This window comes from Myotis lucifugus, unplaced genomic scaffold (assembly GCF_000147115.1).
Source record: "Myotis lucifugus unplaced genomic scaffold, Myoluc2.0 scaffold_8, whole genome shotgun sequence".
Lineage (NCBI taxonomy): Eukaryota > Metazoa > Chordata > Mammalia > Chiroptera > Vespertilionidae > Myotis > Myotis lucifugus.
Genome location: NW_005871056.1, coordinates 14,517,255 through 14,523,124, shown reverse-complemented (window position 1 = coordinate 14,523,124; position 5,870 = coordinate 14,517,255).

The following is a 5,870-nucleotide window of genomic DNA, read 5'->3' as shown; positions in this document are numbered from 1 at the left end:
ACTGGGTGAATTTGTGTCTGGAAGGCTAATGGTACCCAGGAGAGAAAGGGGTTGAGGGCCTCACCATGCCAATGGACCAGAGCAGGTCAGGTGTGTCTGGGAAGTACCTATCTGCAGGTGATGGGGAAGAAGGCAAGTGTGGCAGGTGGAATGAGGACTGGCGAGACATTTTCACTTAGTTGCAAGGCAGACAGCAAGGAGAAGGTGAGCAGTGGGTGTCCTAGCAAATGAGTAGAAAAACAGCCACCTGGGATAAGGCTTGGGCAGGAATCCAGGCAGGTAGGTGGTAGACAGTTGGCACCCACTGAGTATGGAGATGCAGAGGAAGGTCAAAGAAAAACAAGAGAGTAAAATATACAGCAGAGGCTTGGCTCAAAGAACGAGGCTTCATTCAGTTCAGCAGCCAAACTAACATGCAAGGTCAGGGAGCTGGGTCATCTATGCCCGCACCAAGAATCAGCAGTCAGCTGGGGGGCTGTGAACCTACCCCCTAGGTTGCCCTCATTGCTTTCAAGGTGCCCCGGCCCACCAGCCTGGGAGCTTCCCCCAACAGCTCCCTCTGGCCCAGTAGAGCTGTACAAACATCGCTTGCCTCTCCTTGTCAGCGCTGTCAGAGCAAATTGGTGGCAGCAGCCTTCATGCATGCCCCGGGAAGTCCTGAGGCTGGGCGCTTCAGGGGATGACCAGATTTAGTGATGCTTCATATCTCCACATCAGGGGATGCATTTCCTGGCCAAAGCAGTGGAAGCTGGGACTGAGTGGGTTTCCGGGGAGTGGGAAGGAATTAAAGAGAAATCTACTCAAATGCCACTACCTTGATTGCACTGGGACTTCTAAACAGGACCTGAATAGAGTAAGAGTGGAGATCCCTCAGTTCTCATCCTGGTTCTGTTATGAAATTGTCGAGTGCTACAGAGGAAGTCACTCCGGCCTAAAGTCTCCTTGTCTGTGAGGGAAGATAGTTACACCTGTCCAGACTGTGAGCAAGCCCTCCAGAGAGCAAAGAGTGAATGACCAGGGGTAACTGTGTTGAGAAGGATTCTGAAGCTGAGGCCACGCCGAGCCAGAAAGTGGGCTATGATCACTTAGCTATGTCTGCCAAGATAGGAGGGCACCCCCTCCTAGCCTATCTATTTGCCATTTTCATCCTAAATAGTTGTAAGATATTATTTTCATTTCTTCTTTAGTCCAAAGCCAAAACCACTCTGAGAAGAGGCCAGTATGTAGGAGGCTTTTGGTGTTCATCTCTCATATCCTTTTCTTTCTTCCTTCCTCCCTCCTTCCTTTTTTTTTTCTTCTCCTTCTCCTTTTTTTCCAGGTAGTATTACCAGGTGAAGCAGACTCAGAGCAGGTTTCAGGATCAACAACATCCAGCCAAGTCTGAAGAGCAGAAGGAACTAGAGCAGTGATGGCGAACCTTTTGAGCTCGGCGTGTCAGCATTTTGAAAAACCCTAACTTAACTCTGGTGCCGTGTCACATATAGAAATTTTTTGATATTTGAAACCATAGTAAAACAAAGATTTATATTTTTGATATTTATTTTATATATTTAAATGCCATTTAACAAAGAAAAATCAACCAAAAGAATGAGTTCGAGTGTCACCTCTGACACGCGTGTCATAGGTTCGCCATCACTGAACTAGAGGCATGGTGCAGCTGGCAAAGGTTGGACGCATTGAGGGCAACTCACAGAGACAGCCAATGGCATAACACCAGGAGCCACAGAAATGGAGAAGGGACCTGTCCTCTGAGTGAAGTTCAGGGAACCAGAGATTCAGTCAGGAGGGGCCGAGAACACGAGGAAACTCAGTCACGGTGAGCAACCCTTTCAGCAAGGGCGTTGCCCTCGAGCGTGGGAAGAGCACAGTTCTGTTGCTCCCCAGCTGTGCAATGCAGTGAGCCACTGCCTCTCTGAGACTCAGTGTCTTCACCTGTAAGATGGAGACCACGATCCTCCCTCGGGTTTCTTGTGAAAACAGAATGACTCCATGACAGGACAACCTGGCCAGGTCCCAGGGTCTCACGCACTCCCTCTCCTGACAGCCTTTGGGTCCCAAGTTAACCCCTGCATACCCAGCCCACTGGCTCAAACCAGGAGACCCTGCACCAAAGACACAGAGCAGGCCTGTCAAAGACAGGAAGTATTTTCTGGTCATCAATCACTGATGGCCTCTCTCGTCCCTGTCACCAGGCCCTGGCATGTCCCCAATATTCCAGTTTCCAAGTTGTTCTAGGATTTAGACCTATCCCTGCCCAGGGGTTTCTAGCTCCTTCTGGTACCAGCTAGGAATGGTGCCGAAAGGAGATTTGTGGTTCCTTTCTTGGCAATTGTGCTAGAGCTTCAGAGTACTGACCAGGTGGTGCTCATGATCATTTATCATCTGTCGGGTCCCAGCCCTTTCTCAGGATCTCAGGGCTCCTGAGAGTCAGGTGGCACCGACATTACTGGGCTCTAAAGGCCTCTCGTGGCGGGGGGGAGAGGGGGTGCCTTCACAATCTTTCTATGGGGAATGTCTAGCCTGCAGGCCATATAAGGCCCTCGAAATCATTGGGTCTGGCCCTCCAAAGCAATCGGAGGTGGGACTTGAGATTCAATAAATCTAGGAGCTTTTTTTATAGCAACTTAAATTTTTATTAAGTGAATGATGTTATAAATATCCAATGGCCCTTGGCAGAAAAAAGGTTCCCCATCCCTGCTGTAGAGGGAGGAGAAGACGAGTGGGCAGAGCATGAATGTCAGACTCGGGCCCCTGCCTCCCAGTCCAGCTGGGCCACTTCCTGGCTCAGAGACCCCTGGTACCTCTCTGGGCCTGTTTCCTCATCTGTAGGTTCCCTCCTGTAAGGTGGTTATAGTACTAAATAAGATAGCATGTGTATCTGAAAGGGCTCTGAACACTGCAAAGTACTGGATATACATTAATTTGTGTCCCCTCAAAAATTCACAACGCAAAGCAAGTCCCTGAGGCCTCTTCTGGGTCATGACTAGGGAGTGATGGCCCTGCTTCTCTGTGTCATATCACATGGTCATCCCACTCCCATCCCTGCCTCATTCCAGCTACATCCCAGTTCACTTTAGTAATTGAATAGAAACTTACAATTACTCATCACACCACGTTCTTTTAGGCCTCAGAGCCTTTGTTCAACCTGTTTCTTTCACCTGGAATGCCCTCTTCCTCCCCATTTGGCAAACTCCTGTGCATCCCTCAAGACCCAAAGTGAATGTCGGTTCTTCTGGGAAGCTCCTATCTGATACTCCTTCCCAGGCTGAAGCGGTATCTCACTCACTGGGCTCGAGCAGACCTCTACTTTTGCCTGCTGTATTAGAATGAGACTGGAGAGGACAAGCTGAACTGGCTTGATGCGTGCTCCCCTGGCCCAGTGCACAGTAGGTGCTTAGCTAGTGTATGGGCTTGCACCCATCACCTTTACCCCACTTTCCAAAGACTGGCCTTGTGTCTGGCTTTCAGAACTCAACATAGACTTCTTAGAAGCCCTTGATTCTTCATCGGCTTAGCCCATGTCCCCCAAGACAACATGGAGCAAAGCTGTGCTGAGGCAGCCACAGGGTTCTGTGTGCCTATGTGTCGGGTGTACGGGAACGAAGAGGCACTGGTCACGGAGGAGCCAACCCAGAGCTCCAAAGGCTGCCCATCACCATGGAGACAGGGCCCATGGGCCAGCCAGGCCTGGGCTGGTCAGTGAATGAATAAACGTGGCCCATTTTTCTGCCTTTGTTTGGAGCCTCCCTGGGGCTTCCTGCTGTCAGCCCCAGCTGTGCGGAAGGCGGAATTTGCCTGATATCGCTGAGCTGCCGCCTGGCAGCGCGGAGCCTGGCCCGAGCCGCCCCACGCCAAGATTCATGCCCGACTAACAAGCCCAACTTTGTTCCTGTGGGAAAGTCCAGCCCCTCAGGAAAGAGCCCTCTCTCTGGCCGGCCCCTGGTTAGGACTCAGTGAGGCAAACAAAGCTCCATCCGCTGGCGACGATTCACAGGCCCCAATGTCCACCTCGGTGCCCAGCGAAATGGCGGATCTGCTCTGGAAGGCGGAGTTCTGGTGAATCCCTTTCTCTCTCATCTGGGAAGCCAAGATAGGAACTGTTTGGCCAAAGTTCTCCCCACCTGCCCCAGCCTTTGGTTTCTTAGTGGGGCCTATATAAGAGGCAGGTGGGTCTAGGTTAGGGGCAGTCTTGGCAGAACTCAGCTGATGCCCACATGAGGCCTGAGGGAGGTCACCATGAACTACTTGCCCCCAAGAGTTGAGGCCCAGAAGCCTTGCAGATGCTCTGTCCCAAGCCTGGTGCTTGGTGGAATCTTGATCCTGCCTCTGTCCACATGGGTGGCCTTGGCCTCATCATGTCACCTCATCATCCTCAAGACAAGGGTGCTGAGGCTGCTGCCTCCTTGGATGTCACTGATATTGACAGTGATAAGGAGTCTCTTCATTTAGCACTAATTCTGTGTCAGGCTCTCTGCAGAGGGCTCCCACGGGATATCTCACTGGAAAGGCTCTTTCGATAAGAATCTACCAGCTCAGATGTCTGCAGGGAACAACAAGCAGGTAACATGAAGGAATGATGCAGCCCAGGGCAGGACAGCAGTGGGTGGTGGGCACTGTGGGCACATGGGGATCCTGGCCCCACCTACTAGGTTCCCAAACACATGTGAAAGTGTGAGTCCAGATCTTCTGATTGCTGTGTTTTTTAAAATATATTTTTACTAGAGGCCTGGTGCACAAAAATTTGTGCACTCAGGGGGGTGGGGAGGGTGGGTCCCCCAGCCCGGCCTGTGCCCTCTCGCAGTCTGGGACCCCTCGGGAGATAATGACCTGCTGGCTTAGGCCTGCTCCCGGGTGGCAGAGGGCAGGCCCAATCCCTAAGTGCAGCCCCTGGTCGGGCTCAGAGCAGGGCCAATTGGGGAGATGGGGCGCCGCCCCGTCGTGTACAGAGCAGGGCGGATCAGGAGGTTGCAATGCCACCCTCAGTCACGCTCAGGGTAGGGCCGATTGGGGGGTTGGGGCACCGCCCCCTGTCACACTCAAGGCAGGGTCGATGGGGAGGTTGCGGCGCCACCCCCTGTCACGCACAGAGCAGGGCCGATCAGGGGGTTGGGGCGCTGCCCCCTGTCACTCACAGAGCAGGGCCCATCAGGGGGGTTGGGGCTCCGTACCCTATCACACACAGAGCAGGGTCGATCAGGGGGTTAGGGAGCTCCCCCCTGTCATGCACAGAGCAGGGCCGATCAGGGGGTTGAGGAGCTCCCCCCTGTCACTCACAGAGTAGGGCCGATAGGGGAGTTGGGGCACTGCCCCCTGTCACACAGAGAGCAGGGTGGATCAGGGGGTTGGGGCGTTGCACCCTGTCACACTCAGGGCAGGGCCAATGGGGAGGTTATGGCTCTACCCTGTCACACACAAAGCAAGGCCCGTGGAGGGGGGTTGGGGCGCCATCCTCTATCACCCACAGAGCAGGGCTGATCAGGGGGTTGGGGAGCCGCCACTGTCACACTCGGGGCAGGGCTGATGGAGAGGTTATGGCTCTACCCTGTCACACACAGAGCAGGGCCGATCAGGGGGTTGGTGCGCTGCACCCTGTCAAACACAGAGCCGCAGGGCAATCAGGGGATTGGGGAGCTCCCCCCTATCAGGCACAGAGCAGGGCTGATCAGGGGGTTGGGGCGCCTTCCCCTGTCACGAACAGATCAGGGCTGATCAGGGGGTTGGGGCATCTTCCCCTGTCATACACAGAGCCGCAGGGCGATCAGGGGGTTTGGGCGCTGCCCCCTGTCACGCTGATCCCGGTGCCGGGAGGCATATTACCCTTTTACTATATAGAATAGAGGCCTGGTGCATGGTTAGGGGCTGGCTGATTT